Source organism: Pteropus vampyrus, unplaced genomic scaffold (assembly GCF_000151845.1).
Source record: "Pteropus vampyrus isolate Shadow unplaced genomic scaffold, Pvam_2.0 Scaffold5, whole genome shotgun sequence".
In the NCBI taxonomy this organism is placed as follows: Eukaryota; Metazoa; Chordata; class Mammalia; order Chiroptera; family Pteropodidae; genus Pteropus; species Pteropus vampyrus.
Genome location: NW_011888786.1, coordinates 51,114 through 67,292, shown reverse-complemented (window position 1 = coordinate 67,292; position 16,179 = coordinate 51,114). Strand labels below are relative to the sequence as shown.

The window sequence follows — 16,179 nt, the reverse complement described above, 5'->3', positions numbered from 1 at the left end:
AAAAGTTAAAAATAGAATTACCATTTGATCAATAATTCAATTTCTGAGTATATACTCAAAAGAGTTGAAAGCAGGTCTCAAATAAGTATTTGTACACCCAAATTTACAGCAATATTATTCATAATAGCTAAAATGTGATCAACAGATGAATGGGTAAGCAAAATAGAGTGTATGTATATATACACTATAATATTCATATATATATCATTCAACCTTATAAAGGAAGGAAATTCTGATACATGTTACAACATGGATGAACCTTGAGACACTATGCTAAATGAAAGAGCCAGTCACAAATAACAAATAATATATGATTCCACTTTTATGAGGCACTTAGTGTAGTAAAAATCATAGAGACAGAAAGTAGAAGGGTGGTTACCAAGGGCTGGGGAGCGGAGGAGTGGGGAGTTACCATTTAATGGATATATGGTTTCTGTTCTGCATAACAAGAAGAGCTCTGGAGATCTGGATGGTGTTGACCGCTGCTCAACACTGTGCATGAACTTGATATTGCTAAACTGTATACTTAAAAATGGCATTTTATATTTATCTATGTATGTATATATGTATGTATGTATCTATCTATCTATCTATCTATCTATCTATCTATCTATCTATCTATGTATTTATTTATTTATTTTAGGTGAGGCAACCCTTGACCTCACAGATTGCAAGGACCTTGTCAGCTTACAATCCCTTATTTTTTATTTTTCACCCCTACAGCACCTGGTCTTCCTAGGTGGTCTCCCATCCAAGTACTAACCAGCCCCGACCCTGCTTAGCTTCTGAGATCAGACGGGATCGGGCTTGTTCAGGGTAGCATGGCTGTAGACAAAAATGGCATTTTAAAAGAGACTAAAGTTTATAGGCCTGAGATCTTCCATGAATCGGGGAAGTAACTTTTCCAGTTGAAACATCCAAAAGGATTCTTACTCATTTGTTCATAAAATAGTCACTGAGGGCCTGGAGTAACACTGAAGATAAAAAGAAGAGATGTTTTCAAGGAGATCACAGCCCAGGGGGTGAGCCCAGGAATCGGGGTGCGATGGGGACAATGATAGAAGTTTGCACAAAGTACAAACAGAAGAGAAGAGGGATGATTCTGATCTAGAGATGAGGAAAGGGGTCAAGAAAATCCTCGTGGAAAGGTGCAACATCTGGAGCAGGTCAGAAATGAACTAGGACTTCACCCAGAGGAGCCGGTGAAAGGGATGCTCCAGACCAAGGGACTAGTCAACGCTGAAAATAAAAACGTCAAAAGTCAGTTTTAGCCACATGCCACTGAGAGAAGTCTCACGTAGCACAGGGTGAGCCATTTCATCTTTCTAAAATTTACCCTCCCCGTTGGTAAAATGAGCATAAGAATCCCTACCTTGAGAGGATATCGATATCGTGATAATTAAAGGTTCTTAGGGATGTTTAGAGTTTGGCACAGATGTTGGCATGTGGGAAATGCCTATCAATTTATAGCTATTATAATCTACATATTTCTCACAGAATATACACCAGACCAGCCTCACAGCACGTCCATTTAAACATCAGGACCACAGCTGACCCAAGGATGCTGAAACCACCTGCCAGAGCTGATGCCGGCTTTCCAGGTGAAAAGGTAGTGAAAGCTGCAGCAGGCCAGTGAGGCGTGACACTGGGGACTTTTGCTCTGGAGCAGACTCCTTCAGAGCCATAAATCAACTCCCCTCCACTCCATCCGTGAAAACTTTCTGTTTAGGAGCCTGAAGGCTATTTTTCACTCTCCAGACCAGTTTTCCCCTGGACACGTGATAAATTACAGATTCCATTTGGTTCAGGGCCAGGTCAAATGGCTTTCTGCACAGCAGGGGGCACTGGCCTGGAGGAGAATGTGCATCCATGAGAGAAATTCTTAAGCATGATACAAGAAGTAAGCCAGAAAATAATAATCATAAAAATAAAAACGAGATCTCCAAAGTCCAGGTTTCTCCTTGGGGATGGAAATCCCATCTGATACCAGCAAGCTTAGCCTCATCTCCATCTAGACCTTGCGATCTCCCAGAGCCCATCCCCCACCTCTCCCTTTGACCCCAGCCCTGTGAAACTACGTCCAGTGCCTCCTGTACTTGCTTCTCCTGCACCTCTCCAAACGTTCATGCTCAAGAATCCCTTGGCATGAAACACTGCCCCACGCCCTTCCCTAATTAACTTCCATGTACCCTTCCAAAAAATACACAGCTCAAGCGTAGTCACTCCTCCAAGAAGTCTCCTTGGCCACTCCCTTCCCACTCAGCTGCTGGTACTCCACCCCTGAGCTCCATGCTCATTCAAAAAAAAAAAAAAAAAATTGGCTATCAACCATCAGCCGACGAGCCCATCTTGGCATGTGAAGTATCACGTAATATCACACTGTTGTACAATTATTTGTTTATCTGCCTTTCCCACCTGAGGAAATTTTCCTTAATGGCAGAGACCAAGTTCCATTTAACTCGGTTTCCTCAGTGCCTACTATCACACTTTCAATGTATTTTTAATAGATAAATCAAGGATGGACAGATGGTAGGAAGGGAGGGAATGAGAAAAAGAGGGAGGAACAAAGGAAAGAAAGAAAAGAGTATAAATCTTTCTAATCTCCCCTCCATCCCACCACCCACCACCGTCGGGGGCAGACCTTCCTATTAAAGTGATCTACGTCTTGCTTATTGGTGCCACTCCAGCGGGAGCTCTCTCAAGCCTATCATTCGTTCTAAACCTCTTTAGACACTTTTTGATACCGTAGTGTTTTTGGACTCCTCCAGACATCTGTTTAATCCCTCTCTGCTCCTTAAAATCTCCCTGGTGTTAAGGAAAGTGATTTTGCATCTTCGATTCATTTTCCTCCTCTATGAAAACGGCATTTATTATCCCCACATCGAAGGTAAGAGTAAAAGCACATGAGAAATGTTTGACTTGTGGGAACTTTTATTAAGGCCTAAAGCAATCAACAGGGGATGCTCAGCCCTTGAAGTTATTATAAGGTTTTCCGCAGCTTCATTCACTTTTTGAAAGCCCAAGGAAGTTTTATAAGTAAACATAAAAATGTCTCCTTCTGCTTTTCACAGTCACACACCTTGTGCAGTAATAAAATTAGACCTCCACTTGGCTCAGCTTATGACTCCCTCGGCTTAAATATTTCCTGCTAAATGGGTCTTTTAAAAGTCCTTGGGAAAAGTATTTGCATTAAATATGCCAAAAAAAATACATACATACCAACAGTATAACAGGAGAAAATTCAAATTAGTGAGAAAAACATCAAGTTCACAATAAATAACTAGATAATGCACGGGCAATTCTTGCTGGAAGACAGATAATCAGCAGGGAGATCCACAGGGCAGAGTCCCACACCTGGCTCCATCTTCACCCTTTGACCTTCAGGAAGTTATTCAGTTCCTCTCTGCCTCAATTTCCCCACCCACAAAATAGATTCAACAATAATATCTTTTTAAGAAACGTTGGGTGAGTAATAAAAAAAAATCACACTGAACCCATGGTAAACCGCCTAGAACATAGTAAGTGCCCAATAAATTATAGCTTTTTATTTTTCATGAAATGATAAATTTCCCTTGTATTCAAAGGTAAAGGTAAATTTAAACACTAATGAGATGTCATTTATACCTACGATATTAATGAAATTTATTAAAGTGGCAATACCCACTGTTGGCAGTGTAATTGGGAAATTCGTGTTTATATTTTTCTAGGAACAAGGCAAATAATTTCAGTCCTTAAAAAGAAATGACATAGGTTGAGAGTCATATAGAAATTTCAAAAAATATTTACAGCTTTTTACCCTAGATTCTTCCCTGGTTATTTAGCCTAGGGCTGGAATTTCCAGCTTTCTCGAGAAACTCTTGGGCTGTCTCTTGTAGGTCGAGGAGCAAGTAATCTTTATTTTTGCTTATTATGTATATTAAGTCTGTGTAGTATTTTTGGAGGAAAGATTTTTCTTCCAAAAATTAAAAAATGTATCCTATGGAAACATATTCAAAGGCAATGATACAAAAAGAAAAATGGTAATAAATACAATTAATTTTAATTAAGCAATAACCTGCCTAAGATTGAAAAACAATGTAAATTGACTAATTATCCACCAGAGTGTAAAAGAATTTTTAAATGTATCGTTTACTTGATAAAAACGGTTTGTTATTTTTTTTAAATAATCATTCTGAAGACTATATTCTAACACAATACTAGAAATAGAGGAAGACGACTGGAGGGAAAGTTAACGTTTTAACATTTATTGCTGATTCCATGTCGGACACCGAGCTGAGCACTTATATAGAATGTGGGGAAAGCCTGTGGTATCCATTATGTGAAAGAAGCAAAATTCAATACACTAGAAATCCATCTTCATTATAACTTTAACCATTCTCTATGTTCATGGTCAGAGACTGTAAGAGAGCTTGAAGAAAGAAAAAAAAACATTTGATTTTCTGAAATAGAGAGGTGAATTGCTTTCTTTCTTTTGTCAGTTTCTTTTCTGTTTCTTTAATACTGGTTTCATAATAAAAGAAAATTATACCCTACTCTGAGACGAATTCGTAGTGAAATGACATAATTTTCAGTTTTAAAGAGAACAACCAAATGGGCTTTTCCCGTTTTCCAAAAGGGTTTCGTAAACAGATTGCCGAAAATAAACCATTGTATATTAAAAATTCTTTCTGTTGCTGTTTCTTTTTAATTAATAGAAGCACGCCAATTTCGAGACTCAGAATAGAAACTGAGAATTATTACACCAGCCTCCCATTGTCCATCCCTGTCCCCCTCTCATCAATTCTACTCAGCAGCCAGAGCGATCTTTTCAAAACATAAATCGGATTATGCCAGTCTCTATGGCAGTTATAAAATAGTCCAGGGGCCTCCCCATGGCCCATGGCGCCCTGGCCTAGCTAGCCCTCCTCTCTCCCCCTGGACATCTCTCTTTCCATCTTACCCCGGGTTCCCTATGTTCTAGCCATGTGGGTCCTCGTTCCCCTTTCTCAAGAGGCCACTCGCATTCACCTCGGAGCCTTTGCGTGTCCCCTTCCAATCCCTTGAACGCTTTTCCTCCTCAGATTTTCTCTGAACTGGAGTCTTTTCATCTCTCAGATCTCACCTACAAATAATCATCGCACTGTTATACTCGTAGGAGAGCCCTTGATTCAGTGGTAGTGGCCAGCCATTGGCAAGACCAGCCCCAGCACTCAAGGCACGCAAGACTTAATGGAGGACTCGGGAGGTAAACAGACAAGTGCCATCCACTGGGACATATGCCGTGGGTCCCGGGCCATCAGAAGATGTGGCAGGGGAGTGGAGGCTACAGAACCAAGTCTTGCAGGATCTGGGAGAAAATTCCAGAGGAAGTAACTAACATCCAAGCTCAAAGATGAGCAAGAGTTAGCTAGAGAAATGATAGGCAAATTGTTCCATCCACAGGAACTGAGAACGGACATGTCGCATTAGGGAACTGTAAGCGGTTTGCTCTCGTTTCTAGAGCCTACGGACTCGCCCAGAACTCCGCTCCGCCGGTAGAGGAACTCTTACACACAAGGGTCAACTTCCCAAAACAATTACGACTGCTTTCCTCAGAGCTTTGCAAACACCCAGTGCCGGCCTCACCTTCCTCCCTCCACGTTTCTTCAGAAAGTGATGTTGGGTCCCAAAGCATCTGAATGGGACCGTGACAGGCGCCCTGCTCTAACTAGACTAATGACAGTGTCTGGGTCAGCCCACTCACCAAACCCGCCTCAGGGACAATCAAGCCCAGAAGCCCCACTGAGATTCGATCTCATGCTTAACACCCAGGACTCCAAGGGGCAAAGGACAAAGCTGTGACCATGAAAAGCCCTGCACCGCAGCCCACTCGGGTGTGGTCTCTGAGTTGTGTGGGGAGAAATAGTGTATGCAGAAGAGATGGCTATGTTTTCTTATGACTTCACTCCTTTGGGCTAGATTAGGATGAGTGGGGAGCAGAAACAACCCTCGCCCCCCCCCCCCACGCACACACAGTAAGCAGGCCCTGGGGAGGGCACAAGTCAGGCCATAGCGCCCGCTGACTCTGACTCTCAGGAGTTCCGTCTCTTCCTTCTTCTCTGCCACATAAGCATTAACAACAAAACAACAAACACCTCTCGTAGTTACGAAACACTTCCTCACTCTGCGCCAGATACTATTCTCAGAGCTTGACACAAATTAACTCTTTTAATCCCTACACAACCCGAAGAGTCAGGTACCATTACTTTCCTAGTTGTCCACATCATAAAACCGAGACACAGAGACCTGCACAAGGCCAACGAAATGACTCTGCCAGGGGAAGGATCCTGTTGATGTAAGGACAGCTGGGTTTGGGAGACCCGGAGGGTGTCGACGGCAGGACCAGGCAGCGAGCAGGGGTGTGGCCGTAGGAGGCTCAGGTGCGCTTGGAGGAGAAGGAGGAGGAGCCGAGCAGTCCAGACCTCCCCTCCTGTGATGCGGTCACCTTCGCAGGGCCTGGCACGGGCTCAGCACACACTCGGCTCTCAAACGACTGGGCTGCCCATTGTGAGATCCAAACTCTACAGTTTCAAAGCTCCTTCGGGAGGTCAAGTTTCCGTGCCCAAAAAATATATATATTTTTACTCATCTCGTCTTTAAAGTATCTGAAAAGGGAAACCTGTTAATAAAATGGGTCAGAAGAAAGACAGGCCAACCCAAAACTAACCTCCAAGGGAGCTCCGCGCTTTCTAATCAGTTTTTCAAGAGGGGAGCCCACGTTTGTGGAAAGGAAATTTGGTGGCGGCAGTTCTGGGAGTTGCTGCTGTTTTCTAAAACATGGTAATTAGCAAAGAAGCATTTTGGGTGCCACCGTGTAAACAAGATTGTCGGGGGGGAGGAACCCCAGCAATTATGGCTACTGGAGATGAAAGATCTATATTCAAATACAGCATTGTGAAGATTCACACAAAGGGGTAGAATTAGGGAAATAATAGAAGTTAATTTCTATTTTCCTTTCAGTGAATGAGGCATATAATTAAGTCGAATCACCTTCACCCACTCACACGAACGCAGGGCACATGTGCACATGCACACGAACTCACGCACACGCCCTGTCTCTCACACACGCGCGCGCACGCATGTGCACGCAGCCTTCTTCAATGTCTGTATCCACAGCTGCTCACACCGGAAGAGCAATGACCCAGAAACAACCAGTTCTGCATGGACAGAACCACACCTTCTTCCAGTCCACGCTCACTGCCATTCCGCGGCCCCGGCTGGTGGCTTCATCAGGAACCCATGCGCTGCTACCACGTGGCTGTGATCGAGCAAACGTGGACTGCGGTCCCAGCTTCATCAAGAGAGACTGTGTCAGGTGACCCCCGTGCCCTCGCCGCACCCCTGCAGTGACGATACGGAAAGGGGCAGCGTTTCGCGTTCGGCGTTGCAGCTCGTCTTACCTCAAGGATGCAGACTTTCCTAGTGAGGAACCGAACGGCTGATGTAACTGAGAACACCCCACCTCCTTGCTGCCCGGCTGCGTGGGCCCAAGCACCTGCCCCCCAGGGGGAAATCTCCTTCTGGACTGCACATTTGTCCAGCTGGACAGGCAGCCCTGGCACATTCCTGAACCAAAGCATCCCGCGAAGGTGCCAGAGCCTGGGCCCCAAGAGGTTGAGGACCAAGAGCTGTACGATGCACAGCTCGCACCCCGGTCCTTCTCAGGCCTGGAGCCAGGGTGAGCGCGTGAGCCGCCTCCGGTGCGTGCCCACTCAGGTCACACACATGCCAGGCCCTCACATTCTGTACCCTGGCACCTCGCTCGCCTTACCCCTGGTCTCGGCCCCGGCCTTACTCCAGGTTTTCAAAGTTCCAGGCCCTGAGCCCTGCTCCTTTCTGCGACATCTCAGACTGCGCTGGGGGGACAGGCCGTTAGTATGTCATTTCTTTCTACCAGTGTCCCTTCTTCGTCCCAAAAGCTTCAGCTAAGCTTTCCACATTTTAATTTGCACCTTTTTCTTCTCTCCAACTATTAGGGCTGGCACCGTTTGCTGGATATGAGTGCCTTTTTTTTTTTCCTCTTTGTTGCTGATTTCAGAGCTTTCTGGGGCAAAAACTGAACTGCGCACTTGTGGTCTCATGAGAATATACATCAGAGTCAAGATTCTTATTAAAGCAGTGCTTCGTGACCTTTTTTCATTATTACTAGCATCTTGCGGGCCAGCCCCCTAACACATGCATTCACAATGAGGACGATATCGCTTCCCCTAAGAGCTTAATAGACATTTTTTGGTCTCACTTGATCTTCTCCCCATGGAATTGTAATAGCAAAGACATACCGTATATATTTTTGTGTTGTCAGGTAGAGTTCAGTTTTGGAGGGCTACAAACTATTGCGATACTTAAGCTTTTTTCACCCTCCTCAACCCAAGAATCACCCACTGGGAATGAAAGTATGAGGGAGCTGGCCCAGAAAGGTGGCAGCCAGACCCTCTAAACCTGCTGTTCATCTCCACAGGGACGACGAGGTCACCTTTGGTTGATTATATATAGCCTTAGGGGGTGAGTTCGACAGGTTAAGAGAACTAAAAATGCAGAGAGGTTTTAAAAGAAGAGGTCTTCATTTTTCCCGCTCTGCCTCAGTCTCACAGTCTCATGCAGGATGTTCCCTGATTTAACCCCCAGCAGGCAGAGGGGTCATGAGGGTTTAGTCGTCACCGGTTCACATGTGTTTCTTGGTGTCGCTAATCTATTAACAATCTGCATGTCTTGGGGATTCATTCTCCCAATTTCTTTCTACCCAGATTTGGTGGGAACATGGCTGTGTCTGCCTGGTAGACCTAAACTTTCCTTCGGGTGACCCGTCGTAAGGTCTGGACATAAGGCAGAGCACAGTAGCAAGTTCGTTTGGCCACAGTTCTAAAGCCACGTTCTCGAATCGCTCAGGGGTGCTAGAACTGTCCATTTGATCTCTTTCTCTCCCACACCGTATTTCTCACTCGGTTCTAAACTCAGGAGGGGACTAGGGAGGAGTTATTTGTATGTTCCCGTCACTCCGACATGTAACTTTCTCGTGTAGGTTGTCGGCTTTCGAGAGTACACATCATGCGTTCTATTTCACCCATCGTCCTGGGACCTAGTATAATATATTGCAGATAATAAGTTTTATTAAATATTTTTGGATAATTGACAGATAGTTGGGTGAATGAACTATGACTTGGAACTTTGATCTGTTTTTCAAAAATGGTTACTTTAATCTTGACTCTGAGATAAATTTGCTGTGTGCTCTTGGATAGCTCCTTCTCCAGTCCTCAGCTCCTCCACGAGACAGATGAAGGGCAGCACTCTGCATGCTCTGAGGGTCCTATCGGCTCTGTCCTTCCAGGATACTGTGACATCAGTGCATAGCTGTGATGTGACCAGACGTTTAGGGAGATGGAGTAGCAGGCGAGGAACGAAATCCCACAGAGCATTCATGGACCTGAACCATAATTATTCATTCAGGCAACATAGCTTCTTCTCAGCTTCCTGAGCCCTGGGTAACAGCTGCTCGCCCTTTCCCCAAGAATCCTGGGACAACTAGATGGAGAGAACAAGATGGGAGAGAAAGAATGAATGAGAGAGGGAGCGAAGGGGAGAGAATGAAGCCAAGAATGAGAGAGCTGGTCAGAGAGAGAAACCTGGGCAGAAACAGAGACAGAGAGAGTCACAGAATGAGATAAAGGAAGAGAGAGAATCCCAGAGAATAAGAGGGAGATGAACAGAGAGAGAGAGAGACATACAGAAACAGGAAGGCAGACAAAAGGGGAGAAACCAAGAGACAGACTCGGAAAGAGGTAGAAGCAAAGAGAGAGTCACAGAAAAGAATCAGAGAAAGAGACAGAGATTTACAGATTAAAGACCAAAAAAAAAGGAGAAAAATCGTTTGGGAGCTGCCTTCGAGATATGGCCACCAAGAGATTTCCAGGGAGAAAACAGGAAAGAAAAAAAAAAAAAGAGTTTTATAACCTTCTAAAATGATCACCATTACCAAGACTTTTCTCCTCTCAGGTACCTTGGGTGTGGGGGGTGCCTTGGCTTCCTCTCATCTCTCTCCTCCTCCCTCCTCCTTCAATGCTTTGCTTATACACAAAAGACAAAGTTATTTGAGTCCTGGCTGCTGTTAAAGGCTCTCTCGCCTTCATTTACAATGTGCTGGAACATGATGTTCCTCGGGAGACTTCGTGTAGGAGAGTCCCCGCAGCCAAGAATAGCAGGCGCCATCAGCCATCCTCCCTAAGCCGCGGCAGAGCCAAGAGCGAGCGCGTGTTCACGCTTGAACTTCGTGAGTTTGCAACTTTCGTTTAATAGGCTCAACAGCGCTGACACCAAACAAATCGTTCCCTGGCCCAGAGGCAGCCCCGCTCCCAGACCGAGCTCCTAAGAAAGAGCCTACTTAAAACAAGAAGCCCGGTGAGGAGTCCACTTCCTGTGGGTATTTGCTGGCTCTTGTGCTCCCTTCAAGGAGTCGATGCATCTCTCTGTCCATCTCTGCTTCTCTGGATGGCGCGGGCTCACAGTTCGAACGGCACCTTCGGTCACCAGCCTCAGGCTGTGAACATCAGTCCACTTATGACCCTGCTTTTCTTTGTCTGCCTTTATAGCCCCATCTTATGGGACAACCTTTCCTCCCCCGCCAGGCGTCCACTCTCCTGTTTACTGGAGATTAAAAAGAAGAAGAAGAGCCCACGACTGCCCTCCATGCACTGATGTGCACCCATGTGCACCCACACACAGGACTTTTACCCCAGTGGTTCATGCTATGCATTCCATTTTACACGGTGCTCATGGCATCTCTGCAGGAAACACACCTAGCTGGTGCCTGCCACTTAGTAGGTGCTCCACAACTATTTTGAGTAAAGTAATAGCTTTGACCTCCATTTTCTCACTATTTCTTACAACGTGTGGCCAGTGAGTGAGGTTCCCATACAGGGCTTAGGTGGGCTTCTTCCTATGCGAAGTGGGAAGCCTGACGTTCCGGCTGCACCCCAGGAGCTGAAGCATCCTGCGGACCACCCGGGGTGACATGAAAAGACCGTGGGAATTGAAATCTGGAGATGTGAGATAATCTCCTGATTCTACACATTTATTACCTAAAGGATCTCAATTTCACCATTTCTAAAATATGGCTAACAAAACCTATCTCGTTTATCTCCTAGGAGGAGGGTCAAATGAACTCATCCGTAGAAAGGTTTTGTAAATGGTAGGAATTTAAACCCTTTCTCTCATTTTAGGTTGCCTGCAGCGTCATTAACTTGGAAGCCAATGAAAATAAGTTCATTGTGTCAGCTCCATGGGGAGCAATGCCTGGAGAGAAGGTACTTAATCAATATTTATTGAATGGCGGAATGTTCTCGGTCCCTTCCCTCAAGTCCCCGCTTTTATGCTCTGCATTCCAATAGCTATCAAACCTCTGGATGTACAGCTTTGTCTTCTGTTTCAAGCCAGACCTCGTGTCCTTGGAGGACAGATGAGCTCCCTGCCTTCTCATGACCTTCAAAGCGCCCTCGGACACGGACAGTACTTACCCTCTGTCCTCCCAACGTCACTGTCTCTAGAACGCAAGTTTTTTGGGGGGATGGGAGGACTTTATCAATAATATCTTCTTCACTTCAAACCCACATTTTTATATCAAAGCAGTAGCCAATAATTAAAAAAAAACAACAACAACAACTCTGTCCAGCAGACCATGGAGAGAAGAAGGAATTTCTCACCCACATTGGTACTAGAGATTCAAAGGGACACACTCGGCCCCTGGGGTGTTACAGGCTGGGAGGAGGAGGCGTTGGAGGGCTGGCCCCACCAGGGAGGGACAGAGTTGAAGTCACCTGACCAGTCTTCCATCCCACCCAACAGTCTCCCTTCCGGCCCTTTCAAACTCACACCCAGGACTCTAGGGAGAGGAGCAGTGCTCCACCTGTGAGGACGAAGCGGCCTTCTAAACATCTGGAAAATTCCTGAGGAGAAACGCCCCTGCTTTTGTGTTCTCTGGGCACTCGGCCCCTCATAACCTGCTCATAACAGTCCCCAAATTTAGGCTACATCTAGGTCCGAATTTTCAGACCTTCACTGTTAATCCTTTTTTAATTGACATGAAATGTATTCCCAATTATTAATGGAAAGTGGACTTTCTGAAGTCTAATTAAATGTTCTGATCACATCGCTACCATCAAAAATGGTTTTAGGCTTTTGTCATCGTTTTCTAATGAGCTGTTTGCTCTGCTGATAACTGCAGTGCAGGCAAAAGTGGAGATTCAAAAACAGCTCCACATACTCCAAACGAAATAGCTTTGCTATTGATAAAAATAATAACCTCGTGCACAGCAGGGGGTGGTAAGACATCCTAGATTTATTGCTGCTGTGTCGAATGCGCAAATGTCACTTACTTAAAGAGGGAAAATTAGTTTTTAAGCCTGGTTTAGCAGCCAAAATCTCTGGCTGTCTGCATAATATTAGATTTTTCAAGCCTTCTATGATGCCCCAGGATGGGATGTTTTGCATGCAAATTGCAAATTATATAACGCTGAAGATGTTATATAAGGAAAAAATAAAGACTGGGTTCTCTTTCCTTTTTTCCCATTCACCTCTTCAACCTTTCTGGTCCTTTGACTTCAGCTGACATTTCTTGAGCACGTACTGTGTCTTGGATGCTTTTAGGTCATTTAAAACTCGGGACAATGATTTGAAAGAGGTAGAAATATTTCCCGTTTGTGGATGAAGACGCTGGGGCTCAGAGAGTTGAAATGACTCAGCCTTCCCGTGAGGAAGAGGTCTTGCTAGAGCTTCTCAAACTGGGGCGGGCATCGGAATCCCCCGGAAGGCTCGCTAAAACACAGATCGCTGGGCCTCACGGAGGAGTTGGCGCTTCGGGAAGTCTGGAGGGGGGGCCCCAGAATGTGTATTTCCAACACTTTCCCAGGCGTTGCTGATCAGGGAACCTCACTTTAAAAAACACTCTCTCGAACATGCTGCCTCTTCCTCAGACTCGTCCACCTTAGAGCGAGAAGGGATTCCCAGAGGTCATTCAATCCGTGTCTCTGCTTAGATACGTGAAATGTTAACTACACCTCTTTATACAAGCGTCATTAGGGAATTGTTGGGGGCAGAAGAAGGAATGTCCTATCCAGAGTCATCAGGTAGCCAGCACCGGGTTGCTATCACTTATCATTAAGGTGACATTTAGCAGATAAGATACCTTTAAAGTAGAGGCTCATCTAATGAGCTAACTCCCCACTCTACCCCCTGCCCTGTAAGCCACGCTCCAACCGGAAGTCAGCCAGCTGGTTAAAACCAGTCCCTTCTGGAAGCCAGGATCAAGGACCATCACCCACGATGGGCGTGTGAGGAGGGGGATGGGAGGCGAGAAGTGTCTCTTACACAGGGGGCTGGGCCCCAACTTCACCAAGGCCCTCGTCCACTCAGGAAGGGTCTGTTCAGGTAACTCTCACAGTCCCAGAGAGAGACCTCTCAGATGGAAGATAAACATTCATCGTTTTATCTTAAATTTGTTTACACCCCTTGTAATGCACTATGAACTATGTATTTTCAGTAATTTAGTAACACATTGTCTTCCTTTGCACTTTTCCACCTGCAAAAAACTTAACTGAAAAAAAAGGCTGAACTAATTTCAATAGAAACATTTAAAATAAGATATGATTTTTGTAACCCTATTATCACATTTCTTCCTTCTTATGATTTCAAGAGAACTTCAAAAGAGTGAACCGGCCCTTTCTCTCTCAACTCTGAGGTTCTGAGCACGACACCTGTGGGTGTGCAGCAACCACGCTTCACGAGGCAGCACCACGTCCAGATGAGAGAAATGCAAAGAAATGCTGGATGCGTGCTTACGCCCACAGCCCTCCGGGGACCCCAGCTGTCCTGGGGGGTAGGAGCAGTGTGGCCCTGTAAACTGTCTGCTGTGAGATCAGGGATATCTCCACAGGACCTGTGACCTGCCTCTCAAACTAGCACCCCATCCTCCTGCAATCTGCTCCCTACAACTGCACCAGGGTGGCTGAAGTGAAACCCACATCTGAGCTTCTCAGCTCTCTTGTGGCATCTTCTGCGGGGACACTGGTGTAGGACAAAGCCCACACCCCTGGGCGGAAGAGCGTGGGCTGAGGCCAGGTTTCTCTTCTAATTGTCATTGATTGATGCCACCGGATTTAGAAAGCCATATCAAGGTTTTTATGAAAAGAATTAGTGCATAAAGTCACAATCAAGGAAAAAAAAAAAAGACATTACCATTTAGGATTTCATGCTTATTGTTTGGATGTGATTGCAGTGAAGAAAGGGGAAATTCAATCGCTGCAGAAACATAAGCTCATTTTTCTTCATCTTGCTTTTTAAATAAAGTCCCAGGACTCCTCCCTGCATAGTCATTGAATTTGAACTTGAACCTTTAAATGCCAGCACATCCCTAACTCTGAGAATGCTGACTCTAAAGACGCGAGCGATGCAGACAACAGGAGCAGAGATATTCATCAGGAAACGCACGGCTAGGAAGGCGCGGGACTGGGGTCCGCCCCCAGGTCCTCCTTATTTCAGTCTAGGATCTTGATTGCCACCTGTCTACACTAGGTGGGGCAAGGGACAATTATGGCAGGGTGTGTCCAAAACGCCAGAACATGGGGCGAGGCCCCCACCATTTACGGTCAGCCCAGTGTTCTGAACTCACTGTACGATCTTGGTCAATCTCTTCATCCAGTTTGGGCCCCAGACTCCTATCCCTCAGTTTGCTCCCAGCTCTGATATTCCAGTTCAGTAAAAACCATTCACCTTTCTCCATCCTTAGACTTCACAGTCTCCATGGAAAGAAAACGTACTTTTTAAAATTCTTGCAGATATAAAACACAGCTTACTTCCTCCAATTCTGCTTCGCTTCTCTCTCTCTCTCTCTCTCTCTGCTATTATATTTCTCTTTTCCTTTCTCTTCCCCTCTGTGCTCCATTCTCTCTCCTTTGCGTTGTGTGAAGGGCCAGCATCTTCTGCCACTCACTGCCCCTCAGATTGCTACGTGGACAGAACAACTCGGCCAAATGCTGCACGTACGCGGGGTGATCTAGGACAAGACGGGCATTTTCCGGGCCTGGCTTATATATAAATTGGGAAGTTTGGGCCAAATAACCTTTTAGATTCTTTTCTCTATATAATAATTCAGTATATCCTTCTTCCCATCCCCACCCCAACCACCCTCGGAAGATAGACTCGTTCATGGCACCCTTGTGCTCCTGCCCACCTTCCCTCGTGTCACCTGCTCTTTCATCTTCCATATTGCTCTGAGATTTGCCAGGACGGCTGAGTGTCCCTCCCCTACCGGGGTTGAAGGCCTCAGACACTTCTTGGCAAGTGAGCAGACCAGCTAAATGGTGCCAACAGTGACTGATGAGCAAGTTCCGATTCGGCGCTTAAGGGCACTTCAATAGTTCTCAGGCGAAGGACTCGAGAGCGATGAGCAATATGAATCTATTAATGACAAACCGTGTCATGGAAAATGGATGAGCCTTGGGATGAGCTTTATAAATGAGGGCATGAAAGGGACAGAGCGGCTTTGATGTCGCGGACCTGAGGGACGCTTCTGGCGGAGACTGGAGAAATCACGGGGCTGGCAGGCGGCCGCTTAAAGGAGAACGCAGCTGCAGACGCAGACACAGTTGAGCAAAGAGCACAGTCAATCGCCAGCCCAGGAGCACTGCGCGCTGGCGCTGCGTGACTGCCTTCATCGCGACTGATGTTTGGTGACCGTGTGGTCCATCTTTGCAGTCTTGGTAATCTCTCTGCTCAGCAGAAACTTCGTTAATGGTGGAAGAGTGGGCGGTGGTCATTCTGATTCCGTGTGGGGATGGCAGGAAATGTGGAGTCTCAGATCACGACGTGAACCCTTCCTTGCTTTTTCTTGAGGTGTCATCTCCGTACAGGGCAAAGGGTAAGCAGAGATGCACTGACTCAGCCGTACCGGTTGACAGAACATCGAGATGCTTCTAAAAGGCCCCCTGGGGACTCTTCCGACAGGCGTGACCTCCCTGTGGGACTGGCCGGTTTCGTTGGACCTGTATCTTGGTGCAACATCTCCTGCTCGTTCTCCCTTCCTCCCTCTCTTTTCCTGGCACGAGTCAACACCTAACACAACTTTGGCGCACCTAACTCTGTCAGCATCTTCTCCCAGAGAACCCGCCTGCCACA

At 46.0% G+C, this 16,179-nt stretch overlaps 1 pseudogene; it reads right to left on the bottom strand.

Annotated features, from left to right (window-relative positions):
- Positions 1–714: 714 nt before the first annotated feature.
- On the bottom strand, positions 715–833 carry LOC111744213 (annotated as a pseudogene).
- Positions 834–16,179: the final 15,346 nt, after the last annotated feature.